The sequence below is a fragment of the Mirounga leonina genome, unplaced genomic scaffold, assembly GCF_011800145.1.
Source record: "Mirounga leonina isolate KUSES-001 unplaced genomic scaffold, KU_Mleo_1.0 Mir_165, whole genome shotgun sequence".
Taxonomy (NCBI): Eukaryota; Metazoa; Chordata; class Mammalia; order Carnivora; family Phocidae; genus Mirounga; species Mirounga leonina.
The window spans coordinates 61,744,708-61,766,066 of record NW_023270415.1 but is presented as its reverse complement, the minus strand read 5'-3'; the positions used below and the strand labels follow the sequence as shown (position 1 = coordinate 61,766,066).

General features: G+C 41.6%; 1 protein-coding gene across 4 annotated transcripts in view; it reads left to right on the top strand.

Moving 5' to 3' along the window:
- The window catches only part of SAMD12 (sterile alpha motif domain containing 12), a 380,385-nt gene that overhangs the window by 265,358 nt on the left and 93,668 nt on the right, over positions 1-21,359 (top strand). The window lies entirely within an intron of this gene.

Below are 21,359 nucleotides of genomic sequence, written 5' to 3'. Positions count from 1 at the left end.
TATGGTCTTCTTTCTGTATGTGTCTATGTCCAAATTTCCTCTCCTTATAAGGATACCAGTCATATTGGATTAGGGCTCCTACATATGACTTCATTTTGCCTTAGTGACTTCCTTAAGATCATATCAACAAATATGGTCATATTGTAAGGTAATGAGGATTTAACCTTCCAACATATGAATTTGGGGTTGGGGGGGTCACAATTCATCTGTCCACACTATTCAGCTTTAGTAGATTCTTCCATTGTCTCAAAGTGGTTGTACCAATAAACACTCCCTTCAGGAGTGTATGAGAGTTCTGGATGTTCCACATCCTCACCCACACTTGATTTTTTTTTAAAGAAATCTTTAAACAAGCTCCCAACCTTTATATGGTCTTGATCTGACTGAGAGATAAAGGTAATGGAACTGGTTTTCACACCTCTGTTGCAAACCTTGCATTATATGTGCAAAGTTTGGGACATCTGTTGTGTTCATGGAAAATTTCATCCAAACATCATGTTAACTAGTTCTAGAATTTTTGTATACTTGTTTTTTACATCATTAGGCAGAAAAATATGTTGGCAATGCCAGTATCTTTATTATGATGGTGATGATTATTATGATTTTGAAATTTGGCCCTTCCACACCTGTCCAAGTATTTTGAGGATAAATCACACCAAAAAGAAGAGGGTACCAGAAATCTCTAAGCAGTTAGATCTCTTCATTCTGATGTTGGCCCTGCAGCTGTCAGGGTGAGCCTCTCAGTGGATGTTGCCCTCCCCACCCATGCCCCCGCAGAGGTGTCAGTCAGTCCCAACAGGGGTGTCTGCTCACATGTGGTCTGTAGCAAGTCTCCCTTACTCAGCTCCTCCTCCATACCTGGGCCGTATGTATCAAAGAACAATACACCACATCTGAATCCTAATAATCCACATGCTGAATTACTACCAGGAGTAAAGATCTGTGTGATATAATCTATTCTTTATGGTTGTGAATTCTAAATATTTCTTTTCATGGTTGTCTCAGTTTGGTTCAGTCATCTTAAGAAAGGACAAGATTAGTAATATAGGAATATTGTTATATAATACCAAACTAAGGTAACTAAATTTCCCTGTGCTCATTCTGTGTGTTATCTGGGAGTTGAGTCTGGGAACAGCAGGAGTTTTGACATTATTAGCCCAGCCTTGGAACCTAGCACTGATTCTTACCAAGTGTGCCTCCTTAGGCATGTCATTTAACCTTTCTGAACCTCAACTTCCCCAATTATACACTTTAGATAAAATTAGTACCATAAATGTTGTTCTATTTGATATGTTAAAAAAAAAAAAAAAACATAGAGCATGTCCTACCTGGATACCCACTTTATCAAAGGTTCAGTAGAGGCTATAGTGGGAGATGGTCATGTAAGGGGGTGGGGGGCAGTAGCAGTTGTGGGAGAGAGGTATAGACATCTTCACGTGGAGAAGAAAAGACTAACCCACATTAAATAATGTTCAAGGACAATATGTCATGAAATGTTACAAAGGCCCTAAGGGCTTAGAGAACAGAGCAAAGGTGAGGATGGTGTAGTCATACAAATATTCATGAGCTGAGACTTGGTCTGAGCCTTAAGGAATGGAAAGGACTAACTTACTTCACTTAGCATAATACTCTAGGTTTATCCATGTTGCAAATGGCAAGATTTCATTCTTTTTTATGGCTAATATTCCATTGTATATATACCACATCTTTATCCATTCATCTGTCAATGCACACTTAGGTAGCTTTCAAAATAAGGCTTCAATAAACATAGGGGTTCATGTGTTTTTTTGAATTTATGTTTTTGGTTTTGAGGGGTAAATATCCAGCAGTGGAATTACTGGACTCTATGGTATATGATTTTACTTATATATGGAATCTAAAAAACAAAACAAAACAAAAAACAACAAACAGAAACAGACTCATAAATACAGAGAACAAACTGGTAGTTGCCTGAGGAGGGGTATGAAATAGGTGAACAGGATTATGAGGTACAAACTTCCAGTTATAAAATAAATAAGTCACGGTGATGAAAAGCACAGCATAGGGAATATAGTCAACTAATTTAACGAGTGGTAAGGATTGGGGCGCCTGGGTGGCTCAGTTGGTTGAGCGACTGCCTTCGGCTCAGGTCATGATCCTGGAGTCCCGGGATCGAGTCCCGCATCGGGCTCCCTGCTCGGCAGGGAGTCTGCTTCTCCCTCTGACCCTCCTCCCTCTCATGCTCTCTGTCTCTCATTCTCTTTCTCTCAAATAAATAAATAATAATAATAAAAAAATCTAAAGAGTGGTAAGGATTGGAAATGTGGACTCCAATAGGAGTCACAGAACTGTTGTGAGAACTCTAAATGGTTATTAACATAATCTGGAGGGACGCCTGGCTGGCTCAGTTGGTAGAGCATGTGACTCGATCTCGGGTTGTGAGTTCGAGCCCCACTTTGGGTGTAGAGATTACTTAAAAAGAATAATCCAGGGGTGCCTGGGTGGCTCAGTCAGTTAAGCATCTAACTCTTGGTTTCGGCTCAGGTTGTGATCTCAGGGTCGTGGGATCAAGCCCCGCATTGGCTCCATGCTCAGCACGGAGTCTGCTTGGGATTCTCTCTCTCTCTCTCCCCCTACGCTCTCTCTCTCTCTCACAAATAAATAAGTAAAATCTTTAAAAAACAATAATAATCCGGATGTGAGAGGGTGAATGTTTGTAAAGGAGTAATGATTTCAAGAATGAAGAAGAAATAGCTTATTGCAAGCCCTTTTTAAGGCAAATAAGATTGAGGAGGCCACTTGATTTCAAGCCCAAATATAAGAAGCATCATAGGATGGTACTAAAGAAAAAACATTGAAGAGAAGACAGATAATTATTGCCTTTTGGACATACTAAGTTTGAGGTAAGAGTAAGATATAAAAGCAAAGATGATTGACACACTGTTGGGCATTTGATTGTAGATGTCAAAGGGAATGAACCAGAGGGAAAAACCTTGTGATTAAAAACACAGAGGAGATTGTCTGAAGTCAGGTGAAAAGGTAGCTCTCCCAGGGACAGAGAGAAGATAAGAGCCAAGAAAAACAACAGTTCCACAGAGGGAGGGTCTTAGAGACAGGAGGAGAAAGATCAGCCAACTAAGAAAACCAAAAAAGGAATGTCTTCTGGGAGACTTAATCAGGGCTGAGAGGCCCCTACATTGATTCCAAGTATTCAGGAACCTCAGAGTTCATGTCTTATTTTCAGTCACCTAGGCTTGCCTTTATAAATTAGAGCATTTGTTCTTCCCATCTAATCATGTAAACTGGGAGTGAATATTTCAGTCTGAGGGAAAAAATGCAATAAATGAGGTCACAGGAGTTGTTCCTGATGAAGATGTATAAGCTAACCCTCTCTGCTTCATCCCATCCCCAGGCGCCATGTTCTATGTGGACGAAGCATACTGCTCTTTGAAATTGCTTATTATACATCCTGCCTGCTATCCCAAATGGTACCAATATAACATTCTTTCTATAGAAAAAGATTGAATTCATTAATTTCCACATACTTCTTGATAAACATTGGCACTTTCAGGTTGCCAGTAGATCACCAGGTCTCACATTTACTATCTCGGAGGAATGCTATAATCACCGTCTCAGTTGTTTTATATTTGGCCAAGTGGAGAAATATAAGTGAAGAAAAGCCAGAATACCTCTCTCAACTTGTAAACTAGCAAATTACCAAGAGGTTATCTAATTTTCCTCCCTGCTGTTCTCACACCTGCATGCCATCAGTGTTTAGAACTAATTAATATGTCAATACAGGGGCATAAAGTGGTTTATGTTCTATATGGGCTTTCTAATTTGGGTGCATAAATGTTTATGCTAGAAAGTGTCTCCCTTAAATCCCACAAAAGACATGTGACATGAAGGAATCTCTTAAATACTTCCATTCATGGTTTTGTACCAGTGGCTCTTGATAAAGGGGAAATTAAAATTTTGAGATCCGTATCTTTAGTGACATCTTAGTTTGCCCACAAACATTCTATTGACCACTTTGTGACTATAACTACAAAGGCATGCAGGTGAGTTAATATTCCAGGGAACACTATAGACGACTTCCTGCAATATCTTACATACACAGTAGGAAACAGACTATTTTAAGAATGTAATCCTCACCCTCAAGAGTCAAGTTGTTCAACCCTGTGATAGTGTTTTCAATGAATCAGTAAGGCAATCAGTCATATATTTTCTGTTTCTTCATGTGAAATACCTTTATCTTATAAGAAGGCAGCAGCATAGTAGAAGGAGCAAGAATTTTGAAGACTGAAAACCCAGGTTTAAATCTGGCAGTAGATATGGGTCCTCTATCAGATTTTTTGAGCAATTTACTAAATCTCTCCAACCCTATTTGTAACATGAGGCAAAGTAGTCCCACCTCAGAACAGTTGTGAGAATTAAGTGGGTTCATAGTTAGAGAATGTTTAGCACATTGTTGGACTCATAAAGTGCTTATTCACTTCAACATGCATTAAAGTCTTTCCACTAGACAACAGGCACTATTCTAGACACGGAAGGTACAACTCTCTGCCTGGTAATATCAGTCAGGGCTCAAATGTAGGAAATAAAAACTACTCTGTTTTATGCAGAAAGTATTTAATGTAGGGAAGCAGATACTTCTAAAGTTGTTGGAAGAGCTAGAGAAGGTACAGGTTCACTGAGAATTCTAGAAATGACTTCCAAACAATACCACCCATCTGGCCTTGTGAGGTCAGTTACTCTCTCTGCCTCAGTGAGGAAGGTAGGGATTCAGGAGTACCAGGGAAATCATTGAAATTAAGAGCAAATTGCCTTAGCCATTATCCAGGGATAAGGGAGACCCATCATTGCAATTGATTCTGGACACCCTTGGAGCAATGGCCATTCCTAGGAGCTCTACCATAGAAATATGCAATGTCCCCACCATTGGGGATATGCAGCCTCCAACTCACTTTCTCTATCAAAATCTTATGAAAGAGTAATTTGTCAAACTTACAATCTAGCTGCAAGGGAGTCTGGAAAATATAGTACTTTCACTTCACAGCCTCTGCAGTGGGATGAAGCACATTAGAAACAAAGTAGAATAGATATTGAATACCTCATACCCATCACCAGAGAGACAAGCAGGTAAACCAGCAATCTTTAAGACTAGCCATAAATGGAATTAAAGGAGACTCTACAAAGGAAATGGGCCCACAAAGGAGGGAGGATTCTTTTCAAACTAGAGAGGCAGTTGCTGGGGAAGAAGGATGAAAAGAAACTGATGAGGCATATAGATAGAAAACAAGAATTCTGAGCAGAAGAAACAGCCCAGGCAAAATGTTAGTCCTTCCTCCCATCCCCATTCCTGGAAGTGACAGCAAACATCTGGAGTATGAAGATTTGCTTTTCATTAAGGAAGACGGGAGAAGCTTCAAAGATTTCTTTCCTTCAAAAATGATTCTTTAAGCACCTTCAGTGGTCCCTGCCACCAGAAAGTAAATTCTGTGAGTGCAGAAAGTAAGTCTTTTCATTCCGTGGATATGGGGCTATACCGAGTGTATGGAGCATAGAAGGGGCTCCACAGATAAGAGCAGAATTTGTTTCCTTAAGCATGAGCATAAATTGCAATAAAGAAAGACAATAAATATGGAAGTAATGTCATCAGAGACCCAAGAACTAAACAAAGGTGATAAGGGATGTCTCTTTGGAATCTTTGAGAGGGAGTGGAATTCTAAGCAAAGAGAACTCCATAAGCAAAGTCCCGTATGTTATAAGCATAAGACATTTTCAAAGAGTGTGGCTTAATCATGAATACAGTTTGATTTTATAGGCTTCTGGTTATATAAGGGAGTAGTTGCATTGAAGGCTAGAAAAATAATTTGGGAATCAAGAAAGATCTTATCCTAGAATTCTGGTTTATTTTAGCAGTGATCCTTGAATTATGTTGATAATTTCCAGAGATGTGACCATAATCAGAATAAACTGTAGGCGCATTTATCTAGCACTGTGATAAGCAGGATGCTGAGGAATATAAGGAATACAATACTGGAGGGTGTTGGGGCAGCCATCACAACCTACCATATGTGCAGCAGAAGGGTCTGAACTGAGTTGTGCTCGAGAGAGAAGAAAGAAAACAATCACGTGGTACCCTATTCCCTTTTGGAGTGAAATGAATTTTTTCAAACTCAAGTCTAAAAAATAAGTGACATAGGCTTTTCATTCAACATCTTTATTTTTATGAATGTTATTCACGCAAGTTAGCTGGGGAAATAACGCGATGGCACTGACACCCAGTAGAAGGAGTAAATATCGCTCATGTACCGAGGTACCACCCTTTACTGGCTTCGCTGGGTTCTACTACTTAATCATACTGATCCTCATTTTCCTCCTCTGTACAAAGGAGGCAAAACAGGGCCTAATACCTAGGGTGCTTGTGAAAATTAAATAAGAATGTCTGTGGGAAACACTCAGCACAACAACTTGCATGTTTGCAACCAGCCCTTGTGGTCATCGTTGCCATTATCGGTGGCTTCATCATCATCATCACCATCATCATCCTCGTCACCAAGGGAGTGAGGTAGGCAGTGTAGAACAGGGGAAAGAGGAGGACTCTGGAGCCAAGCAAACTGTATCAGTCAGATTCCTGGCAGGAAACAGATGTAGCACTCAGATGGGGTGATTTGGAAGTGAATTTAATAAAGAAATAATTGTATTTACAAAGTCATGGGCAGGCTGTGGGGAAAGAGATAGGTCAGTATCCTACTTCAACCTAGTTAGAAGAGGAAGGAAACCAGTTATCAGCCCTAGACCTGAAGGGGCAAGAAGAAGGAACAGTTAATAGGAACTTGGAAAGAGACAATCAGGCAGTCAGAGCCTCTGGTAGGAGCTGTGGTATGACCTGCAGTGAGGGAAGTTGGGGGAGCCATACCCTGACCTCAGTCTCCTCCCCACGCCCCAGTCTTCTCCCAGCACAGCCCATTGGCAGGATCCAACCCCACTGGAGGGCAGAGGACCCTGGGATGCAGTTACTACAGGTCAGTGTCTAGGAGTGCGGCGCATGATAGGGAGGGATGCCGGGCAAAACTAGAGAAATAAGTAAGATATGTCCAGCACACACATGCCCAGCTCTGAAGCCACTTTGCAGCTTTAGGCGAGTTGCCCAATTTCTCTGAGCCTCAGGTTGCTTATTGTAAAGCAAGGATAACCATACTAGTCATTATTAATAGTTACAGTTAATGCAGGTTATCATAAGCATAAACTAAGGTGATGTCTGGAAAATGCCTAGCAGAGCCCCTGGAACATAGTAGATGTCAATTAATGTTCTCCGGCCCCTCCCCCAGCTGATGACAGCTCTCTCCACTTGTGGCTGTTTTATAGCCTTCATGAGTTCCTCGGGAGCAGCACCTTGCATAGTGTGGTCCATAGCCATGTGCTTTAGAGGCACCTGGGGTCCTTTTTGAACAGGCAGGTTTGTGGCCCCCACTACAGACCATCTAAATCACAAGCAGAAGGGTGGGGATCCTCATTTCAGACAAGTTCCCCCAAGTGATTTTTATGCACAATAAAGTTTGAGAGCCATCATCCTAGATGTCCATATTTCTAATTGACGCCCACTTGGGTAAAGTATAGGTGAGATTGATCTGTGCTTGGCAGCCATTAGGTACAGTTACAGCCCATCAGCTCTGTGAAGCGGGGCCATCAGACCAGGACACTAACGGTCTGTCTTGTGGGGTTAGGCCGTGCTGATTGTCCATTTTACTGGCTTTATTAATACTTGAGGAACAATGTTCCCAAGCTTTTAATTAAAAATTCTCTAACATCCAAGGCCCTAATCATTTTCTAGTTTGGATATGGGCTTGGTGAGGGGCTGGATTTTACACACCCCCCCTTCAGAGAAAATTTAATAAGCAAAGCAGAAGCTGTTAAAGAGAATAAAGCTTCTTGAAAGCTTTGTAAATGAGAATAGGTCAATTCCAAGTATAAACAGGAGGTGTCCAAAACTTAGAATAAGATCGGAGGATCAAGGACCTTGCTTTAATCTAGTGAGAAAAGGCGTAAGAAAATTCATCTGCAGTGTGGGACAGAAATCAAGCTCATGATATGGGTTCTGAATTTGTAAGGATTCAGATTGGCTGCAATAAACAAATAGAGACTCAAAATAGCAGCAACTGAGACAAAAGAGAATTTTATTTGCTTCTCATATAAAACTGCAGAGGTAGACAGAGCAGGGCTGTGGTGTTGGTTTTACCAACAGGGTTCTCCAGGACTCAGGCTCCTTCCAGCTTTGGGTCCTGCTCTCCCCAGAATAGGGCCCCTGCCCTCTTGTTCCAGGGATGGAACTCCAGTTGTTGTATCCATGCTCCAGCCGCGGAACGAGGGGCCAGAGAGTATGGAGCAGCTCACTTACAAAGAAGGTTTAGAATTTGCCACACAACACATCTGATTACATCACTGGCCAGAACTTGCTCACGTGGCCGCATGGAAATGGAATCGCAGCTAAATCTTCTATTAAGGGGATAGTACCCTGAAGACAGTGTGGAGTCACTGTTACAGGTTCTGCATCTTGAGAAATTTTAGATCTTCTTTTCCCAATAGAAAGGTTATTAGTGAATTTCCAGTCAGGAACCCAGAACCTACTCCATGTATATTTAGAAGAGGGAACTTGATGAAGGGAATTGGCAGCCCAAGTGTGAAGGTGAGACAACACAGAGATCAGCAACAGGAGGAAGTTTCTACCTTCCATGGGGCTGGAGGGGCAAAAGGAGGAGGGAGAACTTACAAGTCAGGGTTGCCTAGCAGCACTTGGAACCCCAGTGGCCTATTCTGCTGGGAGCTGGAGCCAGGAGATGCAGCCCTGCCCAAGATGCTACCAGAAGCAAAGCGATAGAGGAAGAGATATGCTGGCCTTTCCCTTCTTCTGAGCCCTCAGTCTCCTTTCAGTGCCTCATTGGTTACAGCTGCCTGGAGGCTAGCGGACATAGGAGCCTGGGGAATGTAGTTCCGTGCAAACAGAGCAGGCAAAGAAAGTCAAGCCTGGATCTGAAATCCCAACAGGTGACTTGGAGCAACACCCAAAGCCTAGTTGTGAACCAGGATAAATGAATAATTGAGACCTTGCTGGATATGATTCCTGGATGAAGTTGAGAATTTTGCAAAGCAAAAGAGGGTCCTTCTGTTGAAAGCAGGGACTCACACTGATCCTTGTACGTTCATATTCAGAGCATTCACAATAGCAGAAAGGTAGAAACAACCCAAACGTGTATCAGCACATGAATGGATAAACAGAATGTGATGTATATGTGATAGAATATTATTCAACCATTGAAAGGAATGTAATTCTGACAAGTGCTAGAACATGGATGAACCTTGAAAACGTGATGCCAATAGAAACAAGCTAGACGCAAAAGAACCAATATGATATGATTCCATTTATATGAGGTACTTTGAATAGACAAATTCATGGAGACAGAAAGTGGACTGGAGGTTACCTGCAGCTGGGGGCTTGGGAGCAACAGAGGCTATCGTTCAATGAGTAGAGTTTCTATTTGGGATGATGAAAAAGTTCTGGAAATGGATAGTAGTGATGCTTGCACAATATTATCAGTGTACTTAGTGGCACTGAATTTTACATGAAAAAATAGTTAAATAGCTTTTAAAAGCAAAACTTCTTCAAAGGTAAAGCATAAATAAAGAGGGTCCTTCCACTTCCCAAATATATTTACTGATTGCAGACCCCTTTGTGAAAAGGTGAATGTTGGCAATAAAGCCATAGAAGCTGAATAATGGACAAAAGCGTGGGATCAAAAGACCATGAAGAGGGCGCCTGGGTGGCTCAGTTGGTTAAGCGACTGCCTTCGGCTCAGGTCATGATCCTGGAGTCCCGGGATCGAGTCCCGCATTGGGCTCCCTGCTCAGTGGGGAGTCTACTTCTCCCTCTGACCCTCCCGCCTCTCATGTGCTCTCTCTCATTCTCTCTCTCAAATAAATAAATAAAATCTTAAAAAAAAAAAAAAAGACCATGAAGAATTTAAAAAACAAAACCAAAACTCTGTTTCCGGGATTCATTGTGAAGTTTTAGTAACACTTTCTGGGGAGAGAAATATCACTTCCCCCTTTCCCACACAGAACTTGATATGGTCGGGAAGCACAGACGTAAGTCCAAATGAAAAGGCAAAGGCACTATCAGCTGTATACAGGTAGAACTGGATGCCACCTACATACAGAGAGTGTGCCTCTGAAAACTCAAAAATAGGTAACCTCACAAAGAAGTAGGAGAAGAGGCAAGAACCCAGAAAGCCTGCAAGGGATCCTTTGAAGAATGGAGATACCTGGGGAAAGGTTCTGTTTCTGGGTCACCTGTTAACAAGGAGTGGAAGGGGTCAGGCTATACCCAGCTATGTCAAAAGCAGCCCAGAAACGTCCTTGAGGACAAGCACTTGAAGATGGTTTTTGGCGCTTTTACCCGAGAAGGTCGTTGGCTGCTTGATGAAGGCCATTTCTGTGAATGGAGGGGGAATCGGAACTGGGGTGGGATGATCAGAACAGTCTTTTCTATATTTCTCTATTTGCTTGCTCAACAGAAGCAGTAAACAAACCCTATTCCCAGAACTGTGTTGACAACATCAATGATGGCGGCACACAAATTAGGACGTAAACAAAAAGCCTTGTTAATTTCAAGCCCCATTAGAAACACAGGCTGGGGGAAAATAAATAAATAAATAAAAACATCTGCCAAATAGAAAAGGTCAAAATTGGAAGGCAAAGAAACTTTGAGATCCTAAGAAGATACTGCCAACATTGAAAACATGGGAAGATTCTGTCTCCTCTTTCACTTTCGTTAATCATAGAATTTTTAAAAAGGTCCCTTGTTCATGTCTTCTCTGATCAGATATGTGAGGTGATGGCGTCTGAGCCAAATGTTCTTTCTCCTGGAGAGGGAAACGATGCAGTGTTTGGAGTGTAGCCACGGGGTTCCATTCCAGAGCTGTCTGCTATTTTGTCTCTTACAATTTTTTAAGAACCTCCAATACCATTTATGGCCTTAACATAGTGCATAAGTATTATTCTTTTGCAGACTCCACAACATAAGTTGTCTCTAATGTGAAATTGGCATAACATAGTCTTGTCTAAGAGACCTCGGACCCTTTAATCCCTTTGTAAAATGTGTTGCATACCCCAGATCAAGTCCAGGAAATGCACACGTCTTTCTCGTCATTGCTTGTGTTGAAGGGATGATACACAAATGAAAACAGGTATTTCTCTTAAGTTCTTTTGTGTGTCTCGGCAGTGATCATTCTGGGTCTTTGATGATGGATGAGTCTTCATTTGTAAACGTAAAGCCATATATATTAACTTAGTTTCCTTCCAGGCATTTTGTATTAGCCTCACATATTGCTTTATAATGGTCCAGTACCAGAGGCCTTGCTGTACTCTGATTCAATATATGCAAGAAGAAAATATATACAAGAATGTCACTGTAACTTTTTGGCTAGGTAATCAGTCAGGAGTTCCGTCCCACCTGGAGGCAAGGGATTGACCTTGTTGATTTCTCAGGCTTCTCCCTCTAGATTTTATGATCCTATGACATCTTTTCCCGGAGGTACTAAATTTGAACAATCAATCACTAAATGCAATCAAATCCACTCTGCCTCCCCCTGAAACTAACTAGGTATTTTTAAACATGCACACACATATAAACATATACACATTTCAAGAACAACAGATTTCAGGGCGCCTGGGTGGCTCAGTTGGTTAAGCGACTGCCTTCGGCTCAGGTCATGATCCTGGAGTCCCTGGATCGAGTCCCGCATCGGGCTCCCTGCTCGGCAGGGAGTCTGCTTCTCCCTCTGACCCTCCTCCCTCTCATGCTCTCTGTCTCTCATTCTCTCTCTCGCAAATAAATAAAATCTTAAAAAAAATAAATAAATAAAATTTAAAAAAAAAGGAATAACAGATTTCCCTTTTGAGAATGGAAATACAGTCATTGCTAAATCACATTACTGGACTGAACTCCAGGTATTAGTTACAGTGGAAAGTACGAAATTGTGGGAGGTTCTTTTCTTAGAACCAGGAATTTAATTAAGTGTTGCTCATGGTACCATGCAGGCTGGCACTTAATTATATTCAGTTTATCTTTTTGTATACCATCTTTGACTATTCTCCAAATGTTCCGTGTATGCTCATCTTGTTTTCTCCATCTCTGTTATAAACTCTTGGAGATCAGAGCTAATGTCACAAAGTAGACACTTAATAAGTATACCATAAATAAATTAACAAGCAAAGGAATAGAGGTGGCTACAGATTCAAGATGCCACCATTCACATTTGAGATGTGACCTAAGAAATTGAAGAACAGTGAACAAGTGAGTATGGTCCCTATTCTTTCCTGGAAGGCATCCAAGTTTTCCTCCTCTGGCTTCCGTGAATAATATACAGACTTAATTTCTCTCCCTTTGATCCCTTGCCCTTTTAATCTACCCCAGCAAAAATGCTCAACTCTGTGTTACTAGAAAGTATCGTGAAGAACTTTACCCACATTCCAGCATCTGTGTATGTATAGACTTACTGTATTCTTGGCCTTAGCTTGAGCTCTTTCGTTCTCTCAATTTCCACTGTTATTTTAAGTATGTTGTCTTTGCCTTATTTGTGACAGCTTTTTAAGATGCCTATTTTAAATGAGATATTCCTAAAATGCAGGTCAGGGACTCTCTACCTGGACAAGTTTTCCCTAAGAAGAACATAAGGAACTAGTAGCAGTGGTTATGTGTGGGAAGTGTAGAAATGTGGAAGAGGACAATGTTTACTTTTTATTCTGTAACCATCTGTATGGATCATTTTTGTCCCTGAGCCTGTGTTACTTTTATAACTTATAAACTGATTAGGAATAAAATACCTACATTCATCATGACATATGCCATTCTAGCAGATGTTAAAAGTGTGAATGAAATATTGATGCAGTTTATATGTTTATAGTAAACAAATGAACAGTTTCATTGTTTTAAGATACAACACTTAATGAGTCCAGTAGTCCAGCTTTTGAAGCATTTCACAGGTGTCTAATTAAATGCTGGTCAGTGATTCAGGCTGGGGTCCATTTATGAGTGGACAATGGCTGAGCTGCTTTTGAATCTGTAACTTTGACTGACACACCCCCAATGAGCATTGTAATAATATAGAAGGTGTTTCAGTGAGTGGGTCAAGAGAACCACTTGCATCAAAGCTTTTCATATTGTTATTTCATATTTTTACTCCTAGCCGTGTTCACAGTTGTAACACATTTCACATGGTATGAGTCCTCCATGATGATTACAACTTGCTAATTATCCACATCTAGTGGTCCCACCACATTGCACTCTTTGCAGTTCCTTTTTTTTTTTCTTTCTTTCTCTTTAAAATTATGTCATTTTTGTCCCAGGGTTTTATTCCCATGCTGGTCTATTTGATCCTGCTTCTAATTTGTCATAAGCATTTCTACTCGGGCTTGTTTTGACTTGCTGCAAATGGTTCAGCCATTGTTAGACATCTTTAAACCTTGTAACCTTTAAGTAAATAAATGCTTCCAACTGTATAAAATTACTGGACTCCATCTATGAGTGCTCAAAAATGCAGTCAGTTCTTATGAACATCTTTGCATATTGTATTAAGTTCAAAATTGGTAAGATAGGCTTAAGTTGGCCTATTGTAGAAACTCTAAGTTTGCTTCCTGGAAGAGTAAGGGTATAAACACCCAAAAGCATATACAGTTTTAGGAACATGCACTATCTAGATGTAAGCTGTAACATTTACACATTAACAAAAAAACACGTGAAAGAGACTGCCTAAACGATCCCCGGCCCCCGTGCTTTTTCTAACTTTAATTGCATCAGAATCACCTGAAGGGCTTGTGGAAACGCTACTGAGGCCCTGACTCAGGCTGTGGTGGAGCCTATGAATTTTCTAACAAGATCCCAGTTGATTTTGATTCTGTCGATCTGGGACCACATGTCGAGAACCATTGCTAGCCCATTTCTCTCCCTGAGCACACAGAAACACTGCCATTCCCCTCTGTGTCCGGGCCAGAAGCATGCATATACCACTTCCAAGTCTAGCCACAAAATTCCCTGCCTAGTCTTCCACTCTCTCTCACCCCTTTCCTAGGCCATGTGAGGCTACGTATTAAAGATGGTGGCCTGCCAAAATAGAAGGAACCTGGATCTGTGAGTTTGTGCACGGAGAAAAGCTGCCTTACTCTCATAAAAGTGTCATGTGAAAGAGGAATACACCTTTGTTGAAGCAAGTCACTGAGGTTGGGGGCGGCATTGCCTAACTTACCCTAATATACATGACTTTCATGTGATCAGGAGATGAACCATGCCCAACGCTGAGGACACTTTTATTATGTAAATTTGAGTAGAGATTACATTAATCTACCATATACTCTCCCAATCCAAAAAATATATATATATTTAAATTTATTGATACATACTTAACCTACAGCCACATGTCAGTAGGCCACAAAGAGATTTTTGCCAATCCTTCAGAACATCTCTTAAATCTACCTTAGTACATTTTGGGTGAGCTTTCATCTGAAATTTTCCACTTGCTGCTTCTGGAACCCCTGTATTCTTAACATTCTCAGAATGGTTATACCCCCGCAAATCCTTTGCCTCAAGTTGGATGAGACCAATGCATTTTTCCCTTCAAAGTCCATTACAGGACAGCTCTGCCCTACTCTGTCCTCTTTCCTCCCCTACCTAGTCCTGCCAAGGAGATCATCCCAGAATTTCTAACTTAATTGGAGCAGAGTTTCCCCTTATGCATCTTCAGAGTCAGGCCAATGGGCCCCAAATGACCCACATCTTTCATCACAGTCTTAAGCCATGAGACCTTCCAGAAAAATCCCTATTCCTTAATTCTATTGCTGGTACTACTACTTTTGGTGAATGTGACCCACTCCCTTTCTCTGGACCCTGCCTAGATGTGCATGTCACCCTTCCTGTACCTACCAGTCTTGCTGAAATTGACCACTTGCCTACTTGGGTTTCTGCTGGCCATTGGTACCCCATTCATCTATCAGTTCTCCTTTGTAGACCTCCACATACATCGCATTGCATGACTAAAGTAGACTGTAGTCAAACTCTTTTCCTTCTGTTATGCAGATCCTATATCATCGCCCTTATTAATATGTTTTACACACACACAGAATTGGACCAAAAGCAATGATTTCTCCCATTTCTCCCAAATATATCTTATGAAAATATGCACTTCCCTCAACCCTTTTCTCACAAACTGCCCCCACACTACATGACATGAAATCAAAGTCTCAGGATTACAGAAAAGATTCACATTTTAAAGCAGTGTATTATATGTTGGCTAATTGAATTTAAATAAAAAATAAGAAAAAATAGTGTCCATTTTTCTGATTATAAGAAAACATACATTTATTGAAGATAACATTGAATTGAAAAGTAATTAAGAGAAGTACACAAAAATTCATCTTTGATACCAGCCTTTACCCAAAGGTAATCTGTTATATATTTAATTTTTAAGTGTTTTTATTTATTGCCATGCCATTATAGATAAGTGGCTACTGAATATTCAATTGTATGTTTAGGCCATCATTTATTCAAACAATCCAAACAAATGTTGCTTTTGATTTTCTTATTATAAATAATAACAGAATGAACATCCCTGTACCTAAATCTTACAGCTTTCCTGGTAATATTTCTGGAGTAGATTCTCTGCAGGGTAATCCCTTGGTAGAAGTGTATGAACAGTTGAGGTAAATACTACAAGAAAGAACTAAAATGGTTAAAAGTGATTATGTCTGGCAAGAAGTCTACAAGGACCAGCAGAAATGGGCAGGTTAATGCTGTTTTTCCATTATAAGTACTGCATTTTACTTTTTCTGCTTTTGTATTATGATTAAAAATAAGCATCATATTATGAAAATTCTTTTTTTCCCAAGTAAAACACAGTTATGCCCTCAAAAAAGGGTATGGCTTTTTTAAAGAGTTCATATAGGGTGCCTGGGTGGCTCAGTTGGTTAAGCGACTGCCTTCGGCTCAGGTCATGATCCTGGAATCCCAGGATCGAGTCCTGCGTCGGGCTCCCTGCTCGGCGGGGAGTCTGCTTCTCCCTCTGATCCTCCCCCTCTCATGCTCTCTGTCTCCCATTCTCTCTCTCAGATAAATAAATAAAATCTTAAAAAAAAAAAAAAAACCTGGTAAAACCAGGGGCGCCTGGGTGGCTCAGTCGGTTAAGCGACTGCCTTCGGCTCAGGTCATGATCCTGGAGTCCCAGGATCGAGTCCCGCATCGGGCTCCCTGCTCGGCGGGAGGCCTGCTTCTCCCTCTCCCACTCCCCCTGCTTGTGTTCCCTCTCTCACTGTGTCTCTCTCTGTCAAATAAATAAATAAAAAATCTTTAAAAAAATAAATAAATAAATAAAATGTCATTCATCCTAGTAATTTTTGTCTGGTTTATTCACTGTTCTATCCCAGACAGCTAGGAGAGTTCCTCGCACACACTGGGTGGTCAACCAATATTTCTTTTTTTTTTTTTTTTAAGATTTATTTATTTTAGGGGCACCTGGGTGGCTCAGTCAGTTAAGTGTCTGCCTTCGATTCAGGTCATGATCTTAGGGACCTGAGATTGAGCCCCGCATCGGGGCTGTCTGCTCAGCGGGGATTCTGCTTCTCCCTCTCACTCTCCTTCTATGTGCTCTCTCTCTCAAATAAATAAATAAAATCTTAAAAAAAAGAGATTTATTTATTTGAGAGAGAGAGAGAGTGAGAGTGGGGGGAGGGGCAGAGGGAGAGAGAGAAACAGAGAGGAACAGAGAGAATCTCAAGCAGATTCCCCGTTCAGCGCAGAGCCTGATGCAGGGCCCAATCTCATAACCGTGAGATCTGACCTGAGCCGAAACTGAGTCAGATACTCAACTGACTGAGCCACCCAGGTACCACCCCCCAACCAGTATTTCTTGAGTAAATGAATACATGATGAAAATATAAATGAATGTCCACTTAACAATTGGACATCAAGATCCAAGCTTTGTTTACCTTATTTTGTAAGATAACACATGATGGCAAATTCTTTTCAATAACACTGGTGAGAAATACATGATGAAAGCTGAATGGTACTGAAAAATAACAAGCTTCAGTTCTAACTTGGCTCTGTCAGGGAGTAGCTGGTAAGTCATTCACTCTATCAGTGTTTATTGAGTACCTACTATGTGCTCTGCACTATTTTTTTTTCAGCTTTATTGAGGAATAACTGACGAGTATAACTGCCTATACTTACAGTTGTACCTGATGATTTGATAGACATTGCCAAAATGAAGATAATTAACATATCCATCATCTCATTAGGTAACTCTTCAGGGCAGGGAGAGAACTCTTAAGATCTCCTTTTAGCAAATTTCAAATGCACAATAATGTATTATTAACTATAATCACCATGCTGTACATTAGATCCTCAGAAATTATTCTTCTTATAATTGAAAGTTTGTACCCTTTGATCTATATCTTCCCATTTCCACACCCCTCATCACTGACATCCACTTTTATACTATTTATATGAGTTGGGCTTTTGTTTAGATTCCACGTAAGTGTTACCATGCCGTTTTTGTCTTTCTCTGGCTAGCTTATTTCACTTTGCACAGTACCCTACCAATCCACCCATGTTGTCAGAAATAGCAAAATTTCCTCCTTTTTATAGCTGAATAATATTCCATTGTGTAGGGGCACCTGGGTGGCTCAGTTGGTTAAGCAGCTGCCTTTGGCTCAGGTCATGATCCCTGGGTCCTGGGATCGAGCCCCACGTCCGGCTCCCTGCTCAGTGGAGCCTGCTTCTCCCTCTCTGCCTGCCTCTCTGCCTACTTGTGCTCTCTCTCTGTGTCAGATAAATAAATAAAATCTTTAAAAAAAAAAGTACCATGCTGTCTGTCAGCGCTTGGGCTTATTATAAAAAATATATATATATATATTTTATATATATATATATATATGTGTGTGTGTGTGTGTGTGTGTGTGTGTGTGTGTGTGTATACCACACTTTCTTTATCCATTCATCCATCAGCAGACACTTGGTTGTGTCCATATTTTAGCATTTGTGAATAATGCTGGAATGAGCATGGGGTGCAGGTATCTCTTTCAGATACTGATTTCATTTCCTTCAGATATATTCCCAGGAGCAGGGTTGTTGGATCCTATGGTAATTCTATTTTAGATTTTTTGAGGAACCACCATACTTTTTCCCACAATCACTGTACCAAATACATTCCTGCCAAGAGTGCACCGCTGTGGTGGGTGGGGTATAGCATCTCTGGTTTCAGGAAGAGCACAGAGGCATAGTCTCCATGGAGCTCCATCAGTTGAGGTTAATTTTGGCAAAGACTGGGGGGGTCCTCAGTGGCCAAAGCTGCAGGCATCCTGGAGGTGTCTCTGGTCGCAGCGGCAGGTAGGGCTCTTGAGGCCACAGGGGAGCAGCGGTGGCCGGAAGCTGTGGGGGGCCAGGCGGCAGAGCAGAGCACCCCAGGATGGCAGTCTGAGTCCTGACCTCAGGCCTCAGGGGACAAGGTGCAGAGCAGTAGCCGTTCGGCCCTGGTGATCGTGAGTGGTGTCTGTAACTCGGGATCCACAGAGCAGTGCACAGCCGCAGCATGGCCCGGGGATGGAACGTCCGAGTCGGCACCTGGGCTCAGCCCCGGTGATGGTGGATCAGTACTCAGACTCAGGACCAGGGAGTGGGGCTCAGAGCATCAGCCACACAGCCAGGTGATGGCAGCTCAAAGCCCTGACCCCAGACTCGACTCGGGGTGGAGTGCCGTGCAGCAACAGCTCTGGTCTCTGTAGATGGCAAAGCTCTACAGCATCCCAGTCCTGGAGAGAGGGGCACAGTGGACCCGGGCCCCTGAGGGTGGGGCTTTCCTCAGTGACAGCTCCAGCCTGGGGAGGACTCCAGGCAGCTCCATCAGCTGGGTTCTCTGGTTCCCTGTGGGGTGCGATCCCCCTCCCTACCCTCCTGGTATGGAGCTGCTCTGGTAGGGGGAACGGGATGATACGGGTGAGTACCTTCTGCACTGTTGCTCCGTCCTCACCTTCAGTTTGGGAGCTCCCGCAGGACTTTTGGTGCTGCTTCATTGTAGTCCTTTGCTTTCCTGGAGCTGTTTTCATCCGTTTGAAGTTGTTTGTTTATTGTTTTCCTTGGGGAGATGCACATTGGAGCCTCCTCATCCACCGTCTTGCTAATGTCAGCCTTGCCGTGCACTTGGCTGAATGCTGGAGAAGCAGGAGGAGTGTGACCTGCAGACTCTGCCCCCAGGGAATTTACCATCTACTGAGAGACAGACAGCCATCCAATGTTCCTAAATAAGTAGGGAATAACGCACACTATTAAGTGCCTGGCCTAGAACAGGCTTGCCTGGACCAAGAGCTCAGGGAAGCCTTCCTTCTCTGGGGAAGAGATATTTGAACTAGATATTAAGGCAGAGGGAACATTTTGAACACAAGTTCAATGACAAAAAAATAAGAGCCCCGTGCATTGGAGAAACAGGGGAGAAATAATCATAGGGAAGCACCAAGAGAGGGTGGAGAGCATTGAGCAATGAAGCTGGAGAGAAGGTCTTTACTGCTCTTTGCTATGTGATGAGACAGAGATACACTGACCTTTTCCAGCAGCCTGGGCTTAGTAGCACCTACCTGATAGGTCTATCGTGAGTATAAAACATATGTGTACCTCTTTGCTTAATGTCTGGTCCATATGAAATAGTTAGGGTCACTTTTTTTTTCTTTCTTTCCTTTTATTACCTATATTTTGAGTTCATAAAGAGCAAGAATTTGATCTTATATTTCAGTGGATCCCTTTAGTGCCCTTCCTAGCTGTGAACTGCTTGGTAAAGGCTCGGTACATGACAGCTGGGTTACCATTATTATTACTAAGCAGTCCTTTGTATGCCAAGATTTTACATATATTTTCTTATGCGGGTTTTTACTTAATAAAAATTACTTTGGATTTATAGTAATAAACTGAGTTTCTAGCATCTGATACTTTCATATGTGGAATCATGCATCTTTGTTATCCACTGATATTTGGGGTTTGTGTAGTTTGGACATGGTTTTATTTTCCAATAAGTGGAGTATTGGTTATTTCAGAGCTTCAAAGCATCTCTAAGATTTAGAATGATGAAAAATGTAATCTATATATATTGAATTGCAAAATGTTATTTGCCTCATAGCATTCTCTGATAGCTATTAGAAAAGTGTATAAATACAGAGATTAAATGAATGCATAAAATAAAAATATCCTTTCACCAATAATTTGCCTCTCAAACAACAAAGCAATAATTTAGATCTCTGACCTTGTAATTCAGCTGATTAGAAGAATCTAATTCTCTTTTTATTTCATGTTATGTTGTATCTAATTGATGGAGAGTCTAAGTGGATCAATATGCCAAAAATTGACCTGGACAAACTCGATTTCTTTTCTGTCTAGTTGACTTGTATGCCCTGTTTTCCCAATTTTCAAGTGGAGAGAGCGAGAGAAAAAGGGGGGGTTCTTTTTTATAACCACCAAAACTGCAAAGTAAAGCTGGTTCTTTCTCTTTCCTTGTCACATAAGCACATAATAAAGTTTCTGCACTCCACACTTTGCTGGCAATTCCAGTGACAATACACAAGACAGGATAGAATGCACCCCAGTTTTCCTTAAGTAGATGAGCCTAAACAATTGTAAAAACTACTGTGAATCAGATGCATGCACTCAGACCCAACCTAGTTGCTCAGAGAGCAGATCAGAGGGGAAGATACAAAGTGTCACCTTTTGTTACATGAGCCTACTTGGGTCTTTTCTTTGTTCCCCCAGTTACTGATGGAAGAAACAAGATAATATTTACACTTCCCATATTACCTACAAGGGCTGTGTTGTTACTGGCTTTTTCATCCTTCTGCCTTTATTAAGAAGTTAAGTTCCTGTTGACCCCACCTCTTGGTCCCTCATACATGTACAGTTTTGCGTACTGGCCTATTCATAAATTATTAATGTCACAGTGTAAAAAACCATTCTGAAACAGGCCCTCCTGACATGTAGCTACTGGTAATTTGAGCTGAGCTTCAGGGTGTCGGAAGCACGCCCAGCTCTCAGTGAAGCAAGCCTCTGAAGCTCTTCTTCTGCTAGGGAAACAATTAACTTTATGTTCCGTTTGCCCACAATGGCGCTCACGGAAGTCGGTCATGTTTGTTAAGCCTGTGTCAGTCTGTTCAGCCTGCTCAGCTCAGGGGGAGAGTCACGATGTGTAGCCGGGCTCCAGAGATTGTGGGCAGAAATGAAAAGATTTGCACTCATTGAACAAGAAAATGGCATTCCTGGCTGTCAGTCTGGAAGGAAGAGCTTTTCTCTCCAACGT